At 48.6% G+C, this 20,684-nt stretch overlaps 1 protein-coding gene across 3 annotated transcripts in view; it reads left to right on the top strand.

The window, feature by feature from the left end:
• ZHX2 (zinc fingers and homeoboxes 2) overlaps nucleotides 1–20,684 on the top strand; it is a 173,715-nt gene that overhangs the window by 36,444 nt on the left and 116,587 nt on the right. For 2 of the 3 annotated variants that reach the window (XM_032609989.1, XM_032609990.1), the window contains exon 2: nucleotides 15,280–15,416. The exons of the other annotated variant lie outside the window; for it this stretch is intronic. The gene's annotated coding sequence lies outside the window, so the exon portion shown is untranslated. The remainder of the gene's footprint in view (nucleotides 1–15,279; nucleotides 15,417–20,684) is intronic. 3 annotated transcript variants of the gene reach the window in all.

Raw genomic sequence — 20,684 nt, forward strand, 5'->3', positions numbered from 1 at the left:
GTGGCTCCACGTTTACCTGTTTTAGGTATCAGATTGCATTTTCTTTTAAAGGATTTCATGCCTTAAAAAGTTTGCAAACCAGCATGGCAACTGGCTCTGTCATTTTAATGCTGGGTAAATGGAAGAGAGGGAAGGGGATTTTCCCAAGGTCATGGCCCAAGGCCAAGACCTCTGACTGGGTACATGCTGTGCTCAGGGCTCTTCTTTTGGGAAGGGAAATCCCAGGGTGCTGGGACTGGGAGGGACCACAGAGAGCATTTTATCAACCCCCTTCCTTCAGTAACTGAGGCCCCGGGAGATGATGGGATTTGTTCAAGGCGCAGTCAGTGCCAGACCTGGGGCCTGAAGCCGTCTCAGATGCTCATAATAGAGGCAGGATGTGCCGTAAGAACCCAAAATGGCGGGTCTGATCCAATCTATACAGCTTCCCAGAGGAAGTGACACTGAGCTGAGATGAAAAGATGATGAGTAGAAAGGTAATGAGGGCCAAGGAGAGCTTCCAAGCAGAGGAACCACACGTGTGCTTGGTCCTATGCCCCTCCTACTGCTCCCGGGAAGCAGGGGCTCGAAACAGATGCCAGTTCTCGTGCGAAGGCTGCTCCCATATGTCTCTGCGTTGACCTCTTTGCCGAGGGAATGTGGAAAATGAGTGGCGTCACCACCTGCCAGGTCAGGCCGCGTCTGTGGCCTCTCAGAGCGGCCCCCTGGCAGCCCTGGAGCCCAGCTTATCAGGAGCAGAGCCCGGGCGGGATGGCCGTTGCTGGGAGGCTTCCTGCCGCAGGATTTGAATACATAATGTGCCTCAGCTGATCTGAGCTGTGAGAAAGTCCAGACGGCCTGTTCCAGACAGGAGAGGACATCGCAGGGACGGCGGCGTTCGTTCTCAGAGCAACTCCCTGGGACTTCTTGCAGAGGATGTTAGTCTCTCTCTCTGGGCGTGGACTTCCCATGAGGATAGGATGTGCCCTGGTTGGGCCCCCGGTTCTTGTTTCTGGTCCTGGGGTGTAGAATGTATTCCTTTATCAAGACTGAAGGAGGACTTGGGTAAAAATCCCCGGAAATGGGAACATTGATCATCGTCACACAGATACACTTTAAAAACAAATACAAGTTATCTGTTATATATACTCCAATAAAAGACCCAAAAAATACGTGTTCTTTACGACGCAACATCCCAGGAAAAGGATTCCTGTTCTTCTCTTCCATTTTCTGGGACATGCGAAAAATGGCACCTGTGCATGCCTGCAGAGCCCATCTCATCTAATCTTGGGCTCTCAGCTACTCTCCAGCAGCACCAAGGAATCTGGGGCCGCCCAGGAGAGAGTGCGGGGATTTCTAAATCCACAAGTCCATCGGAGGAGACCTCCCAGTCACTCCCGTCTTCTGATATGCCTTCGGAGGGGGGACTTCTACGTGAGATGTCTTCCTTGGCTTTCATGAGACTCACAGCCTCCATCCTGACGTGCCCACTGCGGTCCTGCAAGCACGTGCAGACGCCAGCTTGACGCTTCAGGCTTTTCTCAAGGCCCGTCTGAGGAGCAGTCGTCCTGCAAGACGCTCTATGACAAAGGGTTCCGTCGTCGTGTTAGTTTGGGAAATGCTGCACACTGATTCCTCCTGTGTGTTAGGACTCCACTCAGGTAGCATCACCTCCGAGAGGTCTTCCCAGACCTCCGCCCCCTTACCTGCTCTGTTCCTGCTTTCACATCCTCATTTTACACTTGTCTGTTTACCTCTGTGTTGTCCGTCTCCCCTGCACTAATGCTGCTCCCCCCGTTCTTGCTTGGCTGTCTTGTTCCGGACTGTATCCCTCGTGCCCAGAACACTGCCTGCTTCAATAAGAGAATGTGTCAAACGCACACATGGACCAATTAGTATGTTCAAACGCTCAGGACTCCTTCATACATAATTCTGTTTAGCTCTGTTTAGCTCAGTATTTTTTCATCCTTCTTTCCCCTTTATTTATTTATTTATTTATTTTTGCGGTACGCGGGCCTCTCACCGTTGCGGCCTCTCCCCTTGCGGAGCACGGGCTCCGGACGCGCAGGCTCAGCGGCCATGGCTCACGGGCCCAGCCGCTCCGCGGCACGTGGGATCTTCCCGGACCGGGGCACGAACCCGCGTCCCCTGCATCGGCAGGCGGACTCTCAACCACTGCGCCACCAGGGGAGCCCTCCCCTTTTCTTTAAATGCCCAGCTCATCTCACGTCACATAGGACCAAGTCACATTTGACCCTGGGAGGCCAGCCCTGACCACCCTGCTGAGAGTGGCAGGCCTCCCCGTCCCACTCTGTCTCGTCACCAGGTTTCATTTCCTCCGTGGTCTGCTGACCAGTGGAAATGGGCTTCTTCACTAGTTCGCTCACTCCTCTGCCCTGAATTCTACGAGGGCAGGGACCTTGTCTGTCCTGGTTCACCACTGACTCCCCCGTGCCTAGAACAGTGCCTGGGAAGTGCTCGGTAATTATTTGCTGCGTGACTAACCCTCATCCACAGCCCATAGAACTTAAATTCCACCAAACACACTCTGGGACATGCTGTTTTCTGTCAACTCTCACCACCAGTTGCCAGCCATCTGGTACAGCGGATGCTGCCTCCATCCATCGAGACACCAAGTGTCAGAAGGGGAAGGGCTGACCATCTACCCAGGGAGGCCATCTACCCAGTGCCCCTGTTTTTTGGAGGGAGAAACAGAGGCTCTCAGAGGGCAGTTGGTACCAGTTCAGGACTGGTGCACCAAGACTCCTGTCTCTTACTTGGGTTCTACTCCTGCCTTAGTTTCCTGGGGCTACTGTGACAAACTACCACAAACTTGGTGGCTTAAAGCAACGCGCGTGTTACCTGACAGTTCTGGAGGTGAGAAGTCTGAAATGGGTCTCACTGGGCTAAAAGCACAGCGCTGGCAGGACTCTGTCTTCTGGAGGCTCTAAGGGAGAATTCATTTCCTTGTCTTTTCCAGATTCTAGAGCTGCCTGTATTCCTTGCCTCACAGCCCCTTCCTCCATCTTCCAAGCCAGCAGTGCCGACTGAGTCTTTCTCTGACTTTGACCCTCCTGCCTCCCTCTTTCACTTCTCAGGACCTTTGTGATTACACTGGGCCCATCCGGATAGGCCAGAATAATCTCCCCTTGGCAACAACCTTAATCACATCTGCAAAGACCCTTTGACATGTAAGGTGACATATTCACAGGTACTGGGGGTTAGGGCGTGGCATATTTGGAGGGGACGTTGTTCCGTGCGCCACACCTCCCAGCGCATCATCTGCTTGTCGGTCCACGCTCAGGCGAATGTACGTTCTCCCCACACATGCCCCAGCACTTTCCGCGTCTCTCAGTTGCAGTACTTGTCACGTCACTTTATAGCTCATTCAGTGGCTGGCTGGCTGGCTAGGCCATGACTGCCTCATGGGCAGGGCCTGGCCATCTCTGTGCCAGCTGCTGGACATTCCTGGCACTTAGAAAGCACATGGGGAGTGCAGGTTGCCTTGGCTGAGACCGAAGTGTTCCATATTCGTTTTACTGCACTCTCCCCGTCCCCGTTGCCATTCAGCGACTGAAGGGACCTCCCGCAGGTTCTGGTGTTCAAGTTCTGCCCTGGGATCAGTCCTCACTGAGATCGAGAGAGACTCGGGCCACATCCACATTTTTTAGACTCCTGGCGTGCTAAAATATGAAAAAAAATATTAAAACTGATTATAGAAATTGAAGATCTGTAAAATAATTAAACCAGCAGGTTAACTCTTTTGACATCCAAAATACAATGCTATAGAATCGTCTTGTAAGCTTCCTGCAGGTTTGTATTTAAAATACATTAATTCAGGGTATTCTACGTGTGTTGTAGGCCCAACTTCAGACAGCCACATATGTGTCTTGCAGGGACTGTCAAAAGTTTAAGTGTATGCCCGTTCATGAAGGAGAGGCCTGGCCCAAGAAGCCTTCCTACTCACGTCCCCAGGCCTCTGGCCCTTGCAAGAGCCCATGCTTGGAATAAAGGCTGAAGGAAAAGCCTTTGGGATGCAATTTAATACTCAGGATCAGACCCTGGGCAAGTCACATCCCTCATCCAAACTACTTGTACTCAGCTGGCCTGGAGCCCATGACCTCTAAATTCCCTTTTCACCAACATCTTATTACCTGGAGGGATCTAGGACAGATTCTGGTGACTGGTTTCAGGTTCTAATGCAGCCATGATGACAGTTTTGCTTCTGGCCTGAGCCAGTAAGTGACTGGATCACTGACTTTCCTTTCCTGGACCTCCTAGCAGGTTCCTTCTGTTCTCCCCAGCATTCCTGGCCTTACAGAATCCTACAGCACTGGAACATTGGCACCTCAGAGAGATCTGGTCCTGTCTCCCCATCTGAGGTCAGAGGGTAAACCACCTTCCCCATGCATCTAAGTTGGGATTGAACACCGGGTCTCCCAGTTGCTTGCCCCCATTATCTCGTGGCATTTTCTATGTTTCTGCTACACCATATCAGGCTGGAAGGGGTAGGGTAGTTTCTTACTCTGCAGGGAGTACAGATTGAAAAGCACAGAAAACCCTGATTTTGAAGTAGCTTTGATGGCTTTTAGAAAGAAAACAAGACCAAAAAAAAATCATAAATAGTTGAAAATAATTTGTATGTTTGTGTGTTATATGCTTTTCTATTTCTTTTTTTTTTTTAACATCTTTACTGGAGTATAATTGCTTTACAATGGTGTGTTAGTTTCTGCTTTATAGCAAAGTGAATCAGCTATACGTATACATATATCCCCATATCCCCTCCTTCTTGCATCTCCCTCCCACCCTCCCTATCCCACCCCTCTAGGTGGTCACAAAGCACTGAGCTGATCTCCCTGTGCTATGTGGCTGCTTCCCACCAGCTATCTATTTTACATTTGGTAGTGTATCTATGTCCATGCCACTCTCTCACTTCGTCCCAGCTTACCCTTCCCCCTCCCCGTGTCCTCAAGTCCATTCTCTATGTCTGTGTCTTTATTCCTTTCTTGCCACTAGGTTCCTCAGAACCATTTTTCTTTTTCTTTTTTTTTTAGATTCCATATATATATGTGTTAGCATACGGTATTTGTTTTTCTCTTTCTGACTTACTTCATTCTGTATGCCAGACTCTAGGTCCATCTACCTCACTACAAATAACTCAATTTCATTTCTTTTTATGGCTGAGTAATATTCCATTGTATACATGTGTCACATCTTCTTTATCCATTCATCTGTCGATGGACACTTAGGTTGCTTCTATGTCCTGACTATTGTAAATAGAGCTGCAGTGAACATTTTGGTACATGACTCTTTTTGAATTATGGTTTTCTCAGGGTATATGCCCAGTAGTGGGACTGCTGGGTCGTATGGTAGTTCTGTTTTTAGTTTTTAGAGGAACCTCCATACTGTTCTCCACAGTGGCTGGAGAGGGTGTGGAGAAAAGGGAATCCTCTTGCACTGTTGGTGGGAATGCTTTTCTATTTCTATGTCCTATTTTACAATAAAAACACATTTTAAAAGTCACAAAAACTAAACTAAATAAATGGGGTTCCAGGTCCTCAAGTCAGCTGGGAACTCTTTACTCCTTTCCTGAGCTCTTTCAGGCCTGTTCTCTTTCTATCCACTTCATAAAGCCTCCTCCAGCCGCCTACCCACCGTGGCCCCTGCACGCCTGCATCTATGGCTTGGGCTGGTCCATCCGTTCATTCATTTGTTCCTCTGCCCATCGAGTAGTTATTTCATGCACCATGTACCCCTAGGTTGCCCTTGATGACACATAGTATGACATAGTAAAAATAGCACAGACCCAGGTGTCCAGCAGAGACCTGTACTTCTCTCTGTCTTAACCTCTCTGGGCCTCTGACTGCTCATTTGCAAGTAAGGGGCCTGTCCTGAGTCAGGCTTGCACACCCAAATGCATACAGAGGTCAGGCAGGTGAAGAGAATGAGGGAGGCTAGCTAGGGGTAAGTCACAGGAGTGGTGGCGTCTTTGGTAAATGAGAGCATCCACGCCCAGTCTAAAGGGGATACTGGCCACTGAACTCCCCCTGACTGTTCCCATGCAGGGATATGGATTCAGTGACGTCAGGGAGCCCCTTATTCATTTTTTAAAGAAAAGTTGGAAATCTGGATTTTTATGAGATATTCCCCAAATGTTTAAAGCAGTGTATAAAGTCAAAGAAAACATATCTAAGGGTCAAATCCAGTGTCAGCCACCTGGGCCAGAGCCTCCGTAGGTTGCATTCCGGCTTTCCCACTCGGACAGGTGGGGATGCTGCCACGCCTGCCTCGCTTCCTTCGGGCCTGGATGTGTGTTTTTCCCTCTGCAGCCCAGGCATGTATTGTCCCTGGAAGATAGCAGAGGCTCAATTAAAGATAGCTATAAAGGGCTAGATCCCCGTGTAGTACTCCTGTGTGCTGCCCCCGTCCCACCAAGACCAGCACAGCGCCAGGTATACAGAGTAGGACCAGTAACGTGTACTTATTAAATAAGCAGCAAAGGCAACTTTGAGTGATATTATGGAGTCAGTTACGAAGTAGGTACAGAGAAGCCCGTGGATTTTGGCAAAATGGGTGTAATATTTGGTAAAGAGGCTGATCTACCTGAATCCTCTAAGAGAGACCCCTGGTCTGTAATTTATCCTCCTCCCTTGTATAGGTAAGAGAAATGGAGCCTTGCTGGTTTATATCATTTTTTCAAAGGCTGCAGCAGCCCCTCCGGGCCTAAAGTAATTTATTCCTTCAAGCCATCAATTTGTCTCACCCTTTCTTTATTCCCTCCCTCATTGTCCCCTCTTCACCAGGAGGAGCTAGCAGACAACTCAAGGACATGTCTTACTTACCAGGGGCAGGACTTGGGCTTTGGGCAGAAAAGAAGCCCATTATGCCCCAAATCTGTGCCTGTGAGGGTGATCGCACCTTTTCGCAGCTGAAGGGAACACAAAGAAACACTTGAGCCCAGTGGCATCGGTGGGAAAATGGGCCATTCTTCTCGCTGCGCCCCATTGCCACCAGCCCTCCGCTTAACCTCCAAGCAAGAGAGGCCCCAGTCTCTCGCAGGTTTCTCTGCTGGATACTCCAACAACGTATTAGCATATTTTGCATTTAAAAAGGACTTGGAAAATGAATTAAATGATTGGCATGGTGTTTCAAAAGGTTCTTCCAAACTGCTAGTAATTGTGTGGTTTTAAAATACACCATTCCCGCCTGAAATACCCCAGGCCTGGCAGGCAGCTTAATCAGGAGACATTGTACCAGGCAGGGGCATATTTTAAGGCTCCTGATACCCAGTGATTGCCTGAACAGTACCTGGAGACTTGCTAAAGAGAACCTTGTCCTAGTTTTTCAGCAGAGCTGAGAGTTCATTTTCCTCCCTTACAGAGCTGAGATTTACACCAATTTCAAACCTCTTTTTTAATGAAAGGGACTGGATCAGCCCTGTAGTCATCTACTGAGGCACCAGGCAGTGTAGACAGTGTCCCAGCTCTGACGATGAGCTAAGTGAGGTGGAGCTGGGTGCTAGGTTGGTCACTTATGGCACTGCTGTGGCCAGAGGGGCTCAGGGCGGGGGGTGGGGGGAGCACGAGTGTGATGGAAGCTTCCGGAACATGCTTGGGAAAATGCTATTCTGGTCCAATCTCCTCATTTTTCAGGTGAAGGAGATGGAACCCAGAAAGACTATTACTTGCCCAGGGTCACAAGCCCTTTTCACTCTTTCATGACAGTAGAATTCAGATCTCCTGACTCTTAATCCAGATTTGTTATTTTTTTCAAGTCCAGAGAAGAGAAAACCAATCAGGAGATCAGGTAGGATTCCTAGTGGGGAGATTAGGAAGTCTGAGATGGAGGAATTTAGGAATGACAAGCTATGGGAGAACCTCCGGCTTTTTAGAAAAACTGAGGGTTGTTATTCATTATTCTAATTAATGATGATAATGATAAAGGTAATAATTGCTAACATTTACGTGCTTTCTTGGAGCCAAGCGCTGTGCCTGGTGCTGTACCTGTATTATCTCCTTTAATCCTCACACACCTCTGGGAAGCAGGTCAGTACTAACATAACCCTGTTTTACTGATGAGAAAACTGAGGCCCAGGGTGACCCAGATCAGACTTCAGAATCAGAATCTTTAGGGAAAAAAAGGAGAGAATCCATAAGCAAGTGATCAGGAAATGGTAGGATGGGGCCAACAGGCCCCTGGAAAGTATTAAGAACAGAGACAAGATGAGGGAGAAAAGAGCTGGAACAGAGGAGAGCCCTGCGGGGGCAGCTAGAAGGTTCCGGTCAAGAGTGAGGTGCAGTGTGCGTGGAACAAAGGGACCTCTGTGAAGTGGGCGCTGATGTCTGTGGGGAGGGCAGCTCTGACCTCAGGGCAGAAACACAGACCTGGGCTCAGGAGGAATGATGCAAAAATTCCTGTAGAGTGTGTGTGCGTGCGTGAGTGTGTGTGTGTGTCCTCCTCCTACACACATCCCTCAGGAGCGACTGCCGTAAGGGAGGGTGTGTCCTCAGACCAGCTCAGCCTGGGTCGTTGTGTGGGAAAAGAATGAGAGGACTGATCGAAAGAACACCCAAAACCTGGGAAGACGGGGAAAGCCATGACTGAAGTGTTGCCCCCAGTGTCTGACCGCGGAACCTCAGGAGACTGCCTCCCACAACACACCTGTTTGACGGAGAGCCGCCCGTGCTGTCGTGAGATGACTGTGCGGGGTATGGATGGGAGTGGATGCACGGAGGCAGCCCCAGTGCACGTGGGCCGAGATGGACTATGGGATGGGGTGGGGGGCAGGGCGGTGCTACCCCGAAGGGCTGCATGGTCTATTTCATCTGATATTTTTCCCACCCCTTCCTGAGGATGATGGATCGTATATGTGAATGGGCTCTTGGATGACTAGTTCCAGGTTGTTCTCATTGGGAACATAAAGTACAGTGTGTTTGGGGTCTACCAGGGTCTTGTGGGCTGGCTTCTGTTTTACAGAGTATCCAGGAGATGGCAGATACTAATTCACTGATCCCACAAATTGAGGGTATTGATCTTGTTTTAAACAGTCATTGAAATACTGAATTTCAGCAAAAAGTTAGAAAACATTTACTTAACTCTGCACCAGTGATTGACTAGAATATTGCACGACTATTTTAATGTTGGTTACGAGAACTGTGTAATAATAAGGGTAGATACTTGCATGGGACATTAGGTAAAACGAGGAATATATAAAGGGTATGTGTAGTAGAAGGACATTATTTTAAGAATCTGGGTATGCCCAAAGTCAGAGACGTTAAGTAACTTGCCCAGAGTCACACAGCTGTTGAGTGGCTGAGCCAGAATTCAACGCAGACAGAGTGCATCCTTTTAATCACCACTACACTACCAAGCGCATCTTATGATACACCTTTAACTCCAAATCTGCAAATCCAAAATCATTTGTTTGACTGCAGAATTCGCATGTAAGCGAGGCCCGTTACCTTTTACTCTCACTAAAGAACTTTAAGAACTTACAACAGTGGTTAGAGTGGTTGGAACTGTACTTTTCAGAATTTATTTAACGTGTTTATACTACCTTTAGAAGGATATGCGCACATATACATTCATATAGATTAGAAAATAAGAATAAGAACAATATGAAAACTCTCCCACCTTATTCTGGGAGCGGGGCAAGAGTCTCTCTACTTAAGCACTGTTGGGACTCTTAGTCCCTTTGGGCTGCTATAACAAAATGCCATAGACTGAGTCTGTGGTGTTTTGGGTATATGGCTCATAAACAACAGAAACTTATATCTCACAGTTCTGGAGGCTTAAAGTCCAAAATCAAGGGGCTGTCAGATTCAGTATCTGGTGAGGGCCCACTTCCTGGTTTATAGATGGCTGTCTTCTCGCTGTGTCCTCACATGGAGGAAGGGGCAAGGGAGCTCTCTGGGGTCTCTTTTGTAAAGGCACTAATCCCATTCATGAGGACCCCATCCTTATGACCTAATTACCTCTCTAAGGCCCCAACCTCCTAATACCGTCACCCTTGGGCATTAGGATTTAACATACAGATTTTGGTGGGGGACACAAACATTCAGTATAGCTGGGACCAAACATAAAAGACTGGCTCCACCTTCCAGTGCTAAGGAACGTAGGGGTGAGACCAAATGTACAAGCAAAGTCATGTTGAGGGCTCTGAGTGTTAAGAGTGCCAAAAGGATACAAAATAAATGACCTCAGATGGAATTCAGCCTGACAGGTTTTCTGCATATAAAAGGTAAGTTTGGAGTGGCATTTTGAAGTAGCAATGGCCCCCAGACTGGCAGAAGGAATGGCATGGACCAATTGTGAAGGGAAGTCTGTTGATGAGGAAGTGGGCTTGTCGTTCTAGACAGGGAGAACCTGCTCATGCCACGTCGAGGGGGACGGAAAGGGAGAAATTTCCCCCTACCCCTCTTGAGTTCTTTTGTCTGGTCTAATCATTAAATTGACACATGACCAATGAACAGGAGAAAAAGCCAATTTTATTCATAGGCATGGAGGTTCTGTAGAAACGGGATGCCCTCCCTCAAGTGACCAAAGCAGGCTGTTTATATATCACTTTTTGACAAAGAAGAAACAGTTCTTTGTGAAGACACAGCAAAACAAAGGGGCTTGTGCTTGGGGTAGCGGACTAATGAAGAAGTAACAAAGTTTGTTCCTATAGCTTTCTTAGCCTTGACTTTCCTAACTCTGGTGAGAAGGATGTTTTCTATCCTCCTGATATAGGGAGGGTACCTTCACATGGGAGATTTATGCCCCACTTTCGGGGGAAAGTTGGGGATTAGAATGGGTTTTTTAAATGTCATTTCTTGCCACCGGCTGTTTCTCAAGTAACTTTAATTCAAAGTAATCAATACGTCACTGAGACATATTGTGGGGGTGGCCTGCCCTACATAAAGGGACTCTATCATGTGAAGTTTTGAATGTGACTGAACATGCAGAGGAAGCGCACCTGGGAAACCAGTACCAAACCTCTCTTTGATCTTGGTTATCGTAAAAGCTAACCTGACTGCAACCGCAACAGCCTTCAGATGCCCACCACCCTTTCCAAAACAGGAACCGGTTCGGTGAGGTCACCTGCTGGTCACCCCATTTGCATTTGGTGGTCAGCGCTGGTCAGGGTGTAATTCAGCTAAATGAATTTTGCAAATTCCTGGTGATTTTACAGGCAGGAATGCAGGCCGAGACTTTGAGATTTTAAAAATGCATTTCAGAAGTACCATCACGTTAGAGCTTCCTTTCGGTCCCTTGGGGTGGCCACCAAGTAAACAGCTTAATTTCCATCCCAGCTGGAGGTACAGAACGCAGCATTCACACTCACCAACAGATAAATGTCTCCTGTCCCTGGCAGTGCTTAATGGCTTTTAGTAGAGTTAAGGCTGGGAAGAAAGGAACTGACTTCCTCTTATTGGGTAAAATTGAAACCCCGAGGAGACGATTCCATTTCAGGCAGACCCTTTCCTTCTCAGATGACTCATCCACAGCCCAGCCAACTCCCTTTCAGCCCATTCAGGTAAAATGGAAGACAGGGGCCACCCGACCGGGCAGACGGTGAGGGGGGCTGGTGAGCTGGGTGTTTGGGGTTTGTTAGCTGAGGATTTGCATTTCTAATAAGGGCCACGTCCTGGAAAGCTGCAGCCCAGTGGCTGCGAATGTCTTTTTTTTTTTAGTATATATAATTTTATTTTAAGTTAATTTTATTTTTTAATTTTCATTGGGGTATAATTGATTTGCAATGTTGTGTTAGTTTCAGGTGTACAGCAAAGTGAATCTGTTCTTCATATACATATATCCACTCTTTTTAAGGTTCTTTTCCCATATAGGCCATTACACAGTATTGAGTAGAGTTCCCTGTGCTATCCAGTAGGTCCTTATTGTGGCTGCGGGTCTCTTTCTTTAGCTCTCTAAGCACTCTGTTTTCCAGGGACCGAGGCAAGAGTCTTCAGCATGAATAAATAGCTGTGGAGAAGGAGGGGAAACGGCGGGATGGGGGAGTACCAGAAGCACTGAGCCTTTAAAATGGTATTGTAGCAAGACTCAGGGCTCCCTGGGGAAGTCCTCGCCAGCCTGTCCCTCACCTGCCCTTCGTCTATGTAAGAGAAACTTATTAAATGGTGCACTCCAAGATTTTGAGATTTATTGTTATTTCTCCAAAGAGAAGTCAGTAGGCATGTCTATCCCAGCATTATTTATACGGTAGAAAATTAGGAAAAGAAAAACAATGTCCAACAAGAGGTGAATGATAAAATAATTCAACGATTAAATAAATTCATTCTTAAGTAAATAAGTAGTAGAAATCCGTAAGTCAACAGCATGTCTATTAAGTAATGTGATTCTTTTCAATGTTAAATGAAAAATGCAGGATACATGTTGTACATAGAGTTTTTATCTTTTAAAAAACAGACACACAGGGCTTCCCTGGTGGCGCAGTGGTTGAGAGTCCGCCTGCCGATGCAGGGGACACGGGTTCGTGCCCGGGTCCGGGAAGATCCCACGTGCCGCGGAGCGGCTGCGCCCGAGAGCCACGGCCGCTGAGCCTGCGCGTCCGGAGCCTATGCTCCGCAACGGGAGAGGCCACAACAGTGAGAGGCCCGTGTACCACAAAAAAAAAAACAGGCACACAGATGGAAACATAGCAAAATGTTAATGCAGTTAATCCTTAGACGTGGAATCAGAGATTATGTTTCCTCTTCTATTTCTAAATTTCCGACAATGGAAATTTTTCTTTTTTTTCTGATCATAGAAGTTAGATGTCAAAGCAGGAAACTATCATATACATTCGTTTCTTTTTTTCTTTGTTTGTTTTCCTTCCTCTTTTAATCTCCTTGCATGAGAACATCAGCTATGCTGTCAGTGGAACCGTCGGTGTTCTGCCCGCCAGATACTGTATTGCTAGCAGGAAACAGAAAGCTGCAGGGGTATAAGGACGAGACCCGATGCTCCTAATTCCCCTCACCCATCATTCCCTCCTCCGTGAGTCCATCTAAACACTTCTTGAACTTGTTTATATTTTTAGCTGCTACAGCCTCTCGGGCCCAAGAAGTTCCCTGTGTTTTCCACCCTCGGTGTGAAGTGGCAGAGGCCTGCGCAACGGGTATCCTTAGGTGACCTCCTTTAGACTCCAAGGGTCCTCCCTGGTTTTGCATTTCTAGGACTGAGCAAACAAAAGAAGAACGGTGACTACACATTCACAATTAGCCAAGCACACAAAGAGACAGCATCGATTTTGTAGACTTGTTGAACTTGGTGTTGGAGGAGACCTCAGAAATTGTTTAGGCCAGTGTTTTCCTGAAAGTCCACATAATGGGAGTCAGTATTCCAGAAACCAGTGGAAGTTGTACAGTACCCAGGATACAGTGGCACTGGCTGCCTAAAAATATTGTGGTGTGGTAGGGGGTTTGGGGGGTTGTTTTGTTTTCGCTCTGGGCTGGAAGTGGGTGACAGTGGTTACTTTGGGGATTTTTTGGTTTGTTTTTTTTTTTGCGGTACACGGGCCTCTCACTGTTGTGGCCTCTCCCGTTGCGGAGCACAGGCTCCGGACGCGCAGGCTCAGCGGCCATGGCTCACGGGCCCAGCCGCTCCGCGACATGTGGGATCCTCCCGGCCCGGGGCACAAACCCACGTCCCCTGCATCGGCAGGCGGACTCTCAACCACTGTACCACCAGGGAAGCCCGGTTACTTTGTTTTGATCAGAAACTTCGGCACTTACACAAATGCTTTGCTATTTTGTTAATGGAGAAACTAATTACTGTATGAGAGATAAAATCTTTTAAAATTGGGGGTGAGAGAAGGTGGACATTGCTGGGACTCAGCTAACTTGGGCCCACCTGCGAGGTGGTGAAGCCAGGAATATCCTGGCATGCCTGATGGATGAGAAAATGGACTGGAGAGCAGCTGCCTGACCCCAGCTAAGCAGGCTGGTGCGTGGGGGCAGTGGCCGAGAATCCAGGGTGTCTACCCTGAAGGCCTGGGCTGCCTCCAGGACACCCAGTCTGCCTATTTCAACCACGTCCCTGAGTTGTGTTTCCTGTACCGCAAATAATTCAGCAGACTTCGAATTTTTGCTCCAAATGTGATCTTTCTTTCCAGACTCAGTCCTGGGTCTAGAACATGATTATTGTAATTGCCTTTCTAGATCCTCCCATATTTCCTAGCTGTGGAATACTGACTCGCAGGTTCAGAAGATTCCAGTAGGAAAGTAGGTGGGCTCTGGAATCCGACAGCCTGCGTTCAAATCCTGCCTCCCCCACCCACCAGACCACGATCCCAGGTGTAACTTCTCTGAGTATCAGTTTTCCCAACTGTAAAATGGGAATAACGATAGTATCTGCCGTAAGGGTCATTGCGAGGATTGAACAGCGTAATGAATGAAAAGTGCTTGCCCGGTTCCTGGTGCCCAGTACACACTCAGTAAAGATGAGTTGTCACCCTCAACACCATCATTGTTATTATCAGTTTTCCATGGAAAGACCACAGCCATGACCCAGAGCCAGCTTTGAACCTATTTTGCTTGGCTGGACCAGGGGCATTCACTCTGCTAGCTGTGCTCTTTGCTTTATCCTCCAGGGGAAAACGATCCACCAGTTCCTTATTCACCTGGTACCCATTTTAAAGGCCCTGAGAACTGACGTGGTATGATCAAGGTCACACTGCTCCTAGGGGCAGTGGGAGAAATTTCCCGTCTCTAGAGGTCTTCACTCTGCAGTGCCCTGTTCACTCTGGACACCTCCTTGGATCCTCCAGACCAGAAGAGGGAGAAACAGGAGAAACAAATGACCAGATGCTCGGGAGCCCTAGTTTGGATCGCTGTTTCCTGTGCGCCTGCCCCTTGCTTAGTGTCTTCCCTTATTCAGTAGATCTTGGTGCCGCTTTGCGTGGAGCTGATGCTTCCTGTTTCACTTTCCTCCCCTCCTGACTGTGAAGGAACCGCCAACCCCACCTGAGAGCCTTGGTCCCTGGGGTGGATGATAGACACACTGGGGGCCTGTAGGAGGGCCAGGAGTTGGCTGATGGCTTCTGGCTGGTTTGAAGCCCTTGTCCCCACTATGCTTGCTCCGGTGGGGCATTACAGGAATCCTCTGAGGCACGTGCCCCCCTGAAAAGGCCCTTCCAGGTCTCTAAGGCCCCTCTGACCAGAAGCCTCCCTACCTGGATCAGCCACTTCCTGAGCACACCTTTGAGATGTAGGCATTCTGGGGCCACAAAGCTGAACGAGCTTTGCTTCCTGCCTTCACGGGTGGGCAAAGTCAGGTCCAGACTGTGAGCCTAATGACCGGGGATTCTTGTTCCCACAGGGTTTCGGGGGCCGGTGTTCCAGGCAGAGCGGCACCCGAGCAAAGGCACTGAAGCGTGACCTTGCACTGGGCGTGGAGCTGAGTGCTTCCTTGTTCTCCAGTTGCCTTGAGTGTGTTCATTCTGCCTCAGCTAGATGGTAAGTGCTCCTAGGCAAGAGGTCATAGTAGGCCCTGCTCCTTCTTCTCTAGCCCCTGTGCTTGTGGGGGTGATGGACAGCTTGGAAAACACCTTCGCCTGAGTCATCGGCTGCTGACCTGCTCGGCAGCTTTGTGACGTCGGATTTTATCCCCATTTTACAGATATGGCAACTGAGGCCTTGAGAGGGTGACTTGATGGCTCAGCTACTCAGTGACTGAGGCTAGATTTGCACTCAGGTCTGAGGCCTGACTCCAACTCCTCCCTAGATCTCACCCTCATGGTCAACACTGAGGGAATGCGCGTGGATTCAGTCCTCAGCACAGAGAGAGATGCTGAGAGGGAGGGAACACGTGAGCGTGAGCTTGTGGGGCTCGGTGGAAAGGGCGCTGGCTCTGGAAGGGAGACCCCTGGCTCAAGTCCCAGCTCTTCCAAGCATGAGCTGCATGGACTTAGAATAGACACTTCTCTTTGGAGCTCAGTTTCCCTGGATGGAAAATGAGAAGATGGTAGGAGATTCCATCTCATAAATCTATAGAACTATGAAAACTTTGATCTTCAGTGCTTTCTTACATCTCAGCGCCCCCAGCTCTGCCAGGCCTGCACTCCCAGTCCCTTCCCAGGAACCCCCATCCCTGGGTCTCTCCCAGCCTCTGTGCTCCCCTCTCCCCAACAAACCCAACCTCTAGCTCAGTGGAATCACCTGAGGAGCCTGTTAAAATGCTGACTCCCAGGCAGCTTCCCAGAACCTGATGACTCTGAGTCCCTGGGAGATGGGCCCAGGGACCTGCATTTCTCCTCTAAACACTCCCAGGAAATTCTGCTCACCGGCCAGACTTGGCAGGCGTTGCTGAGCTCAGTGGTTCTCCAGCTTTGGCAGGCATCAGAGTCACGGGGCGGGGGTGTGAGATGACTGGGCACCACCCCCAGAATTTCTGATTCAGTAGTTCAGAGGGGGGTCCACAAATGCGTACTTCAAACAAATTCCCAGGTGATGCAGGGAACCACACTTGGAGAACCACTGCCCTAGCTCATCTCCCGAGCCAGCCAGCAAAGGCATCTTTACTCGTGGGCGACGGGCCGGGGTGGAGCAGTCCTGTCAGCGCATGAACTTTTAACAGAGACCTTCGAAATTATTGAGATATTATAACAACAGCTACCATTTAGTATGATACACGCTACATGCCAGGCCCTGTGCTAGATGTCTACGATCCATGTCTCTCATTATTATATAGGGTTTGCAGATTCAAAAACAAAGGATGAGATTAAGTGATCGTCTAAGATTGCACTTGCTACAAATACCACGAGGACTTTCTAGAGGGAAGCTTGGGCTATTTTCTTTACCCCACGAGGCCTGTCTTTGTCTCTGCCTGGAGTGTCAGGAGAGTTTCCAGCCAGGTTCAGAGAGGGGTCACCACCCAGGTTGGGGGTGGGATTTTGGGTTGGAGGAGGCTTTCATTAGTTCCCCACAAATTGTACCCTGCCGGTGGTGGCCCTTGGTTCACACCCGCGGGACAGCCTGCTTGCTGCTCGTCTCGTTTCACCCACTTTGAAGGGACCCCTCGTGTAAGCGGGGACCGTTGCAGCTCTAGCAGGCTGAGCTCCTGGGGTGAAAACGGTGGTCTGCTGCTGGATCCCAGCCTGCTGGGGTTCTGCGTGGGTTCTGGCCTGGCCAATGTTCTGTTTGCCTGTAAGCGCCCTGGAATAGTAGAACTGTTGGTGCCGGATCCCAGGGAACAGATAGACATGGAGAAGGTTGAGTCGTGAGTTCAACTCTCCCAGCTGGTGCGTCTTAGTGGGGGAGCTTCTTTCCCTCTAACATGTGAAAATTGGCCTGTTGTTTAATAGAAAGCTCATTGATTTGTGCAAACATATAAAACACAGAGTAACTAGGAAATACAAGTGGCCATGAGGGCTTTTTCCACACTTAGCTCTTTAATCTTACCATTCGCCAACACAGACACACACACACATACAACACAGATCATGCTTGTGTGTGTGTCGTTTTGTTTTGTTTTCAGTTATTTTTATGTCTGGCAGGGATCTCAAGTTTTTCAAGCCATCCATACCTTTTTGGCAGCATCTCCTACTTCTACCTGTTCTCTTCCCTCTGCAAAGAAAAGGAAGGAAGGGAGAGAGGGAGGGAGGGAGGGAGGGAGGGAGGAAGGGAGGGAGGAAGGAATAAACGAAGGAACTGCCCTCAAACACTGATCCGTTGGCGTGGCCATAGCCCCCCATACAGTGGCTTCGGCGTGCTATCCTTTCTGTTTTAAGAGGACAGACATGCATAGGTCCTGCACAAGCTCTGTCCGCACCCTTGAAGGCAGCTTGGTGGAGTCTACTGACATTGGAATTGGCGTCGAAAGTCAATAGCTCTGGTCCAGGATCTTTCACTCAACCATGGCACCTTCCCCCAGCCTCCCATGGCCAGTCTGACTTACCCGTCTCCTCAGGGAGGTGGTGATAGCAAAAGAGATCATGGGGGCTTCCCTGGTGGCGCAGTGGTTGGGAGTCCGCCTGCCGATGCAGGGGACGCAGGTTCGTGCCCCGGTCCGGGAAGATCTCACGTGCCGCGGAGCAGCTGGGCCCGTGAGCCGTGGCCGCTGAGCCTGTGCTCCGCAACGGGAGAGGCCACAGGAGTGAAAGGCCCGCGTACTGCAAAAGAAAAAAAGAAAAGATCATGGATCTGAGAGCATCCGTCCAGTCTGAGAGCTGGATGAAATTCTAGGAATCTAGATGTTTTACTTTACTGATGAGAAACCCGAGGCCCAGAGGGAGGAGGTAACTTGCATGAAGTTGCACAGCGAGTTTTGGGGCACTAGAGAACTGACAGTAGAAGGAGGGTATTGCCCTCGTGGTCCTGTTGCTATTTCCATGTGGGTGATTGTTTGGCAAACAGTGAGTGAAGTGACAGGAAAACTTCTCTGGGAATCTCTCTGGCCAGAGCACCCTCTCTGCCTCTCTGTCTCTCAGACACACACAGGCACATGCATGCACACACACATTTCTTGGTGTAAATAACAAAAAGGCAGTGACTACCCTTTACAGGAGAGACTTATACTCTTTTTCACTGATTATGCGGAAACCTGTTGGTCATCGTCTAACTTTGCAAGATAGAACGAAAGTCTCGGAGGAGTGAAGCTTGAAGTTAAGGAGAATCTACTGCCCCAAATCCCTTGCACCCATAGGGCTTGGTGGCCTTGTACTTGCCTAAACCCCCATCTCCCAATTATCCCTCTTCCCCTTTCACAGATAGACACATTCCTGGTTCTCCTGCCTGCAACACACATAGGGTAGAACAAAAGAACATGGGCTATTAAAATAGAGGATTGGACATTTCTCATTAGCGGTGTGCCCTTGGGTAAGTTACTTAACCTCTCTGAGCTTCACCTTCCTCGTCTGGACAATTATAACACCTCTTAATGTTGCTGTCAGGATTAACAAAGGTAAAGCATTAAAAGTGTTTAATACAGGGACTGGTACAAAGTAGGGGCTTAATAAACATTATCTGCTGCTACTGAAAATGTTGGAGAGATGTTGAAGATCACATTCTTGCATCATTTTCGTGAGAGAATGAACTGGTTCATCATTTAAATGAGATCTCTCTCTAGGCCTCTGGCAATCTGACTGCATAGTTAAAACTTTGATTTTCTGCCCTGGGAAGAACAAATATTGTCGAGGTTTTAAGCACACCATAGCTGGGCTGTTATCTTTGGAATACCAAGATGCTGGCATGGTAGTTTTCAGTACTACCTTGTGCATATAAATATCCTTATATCTGAAAAGGATATAAAATTGCAAACAATGAAAGATATTAATGAACTGGAAACCATGAAAACAAGAGTCGAAACACAAAAGCCCAATTATAATGGAATAGAGGTTACACGGTACTGCATTTTCTGGTTTACAGAGCAGTTTTAGGTATTCCCCACCCCTAGTGGCCTCACAACCGTCCTGGAAGGTAAGTATGATACTGCCCATTCCTCAGGGGAGAGAAGACAGTTTCAGGCTGATGCTGAGTGGGAAAGACAGTCAGGAACCGCATCCCACTGGGCCTTGTAGGATTTGGTAAAGAAATTTGGATTGTTTTGAGTTCAGTGTGCTTAAGCAGGAAAGTGCTGCAATCTTATGTACATTTTTAGAAGATCTCTTGGTAGAGAGGGGAGAGAGCAAAAGTGGAACCAAGGAGGCCACTTGGGAGGTGGCTTTGGAAGCTCAGGCAAGAAATGATAACAGCGCTAGCGGAGATAAAGAGAAGGTGGGTCAGAGAGTGGAGGTCACAAGATGGCCTTAGGGTGGGTTGGCCGTGGATGTTGATGAAGAGGGAGAACCAAGGATGGCTTCCAGCTTCCCAGTGGGTTGATGGGCGGTTGACGGTGGGGACGTCTGAGGAGGAACAGGTTTCAGAGGTGGGGGGGAGGGGCGAATCAGGGGCTCTACTTGCATTTGTTTTTGGAAGGAGGGTATCTTATTCCAAACACTGGGCCTTCTGATGGCAGAGAGCAGGTCGTATTCACTTGCTCCTGGGCATTGAATAAATGCTTTATGTGAGCTGGGTGCACTCAGGTCCACCCCCGGGCAGCCGGTCTGTGAAAAATGCCGCCGATGGCAAGGTGCTGTGTTCCTTCTGCCGCCAAGGAACCAGAAAGCCATTAATGACCTCTTCTGAGAACGTTGTGGCCCGTACAAGAAACAAACAAAAACCCCCATGTCCTGCCTTCTCGTGTTTCAGGCTTTGGGTAACTTTTTCTTTTGCCAGTCTCCATGGGATCTTTCCTCTGCTAATGTTTGAAAGTGATGCTTTTTTTTTTTTTTAATGTTGTACTCAGGCCTTAAATAACCTTTACCCTGAGGTAGATGAAGCCTAGTAAAATGCTAATAACATCGACAGCAATAATGAGCTTTGGTGGAGTGTCATTTAATTAAAAGACCTCTTTTATATGCATTATTTGATTTTAGCCTCCCACCATCTCTGAGGTGAGATAAACAGCATGTTAAGCTCTGAGAGCCGGAGGCCTACAGTAGCCAAGAGCGTGTAAAAGTGACGTAACTATGGCATGGCTAGATTAAGAGTTGAGGTCCTTGGAACGGGACTGGCCGGTGAACAGTAGCTATTGTTGTTTGTATGGTTAGTTTCTAGGTAGAGAAACTGAGGCACAGTGAAACTGCGTCGTACACTCTCAGCAGTGGCATCAACTCCGAGCTGTGTAGGATGTGAGGTATTTCTGGATGCCACGCTCAGAAGGGATCCGAAGTGAGCCAGGAAGGC

The sequence above is a fragment of the Phocoena sinus genome, chromosome 17 (assembly GCF_008692025.1).
Source record: "Phocoena sinus isolate mPhoSin1 chromosome 17, mPhoSin1.pri, whole genome shotgun sequence".
NCBI lineage: Eukaryota > Metazoa > Chordata > Mammalia > Artiodactyla > Phocoenidae > Phocoena > Phocoena sinus.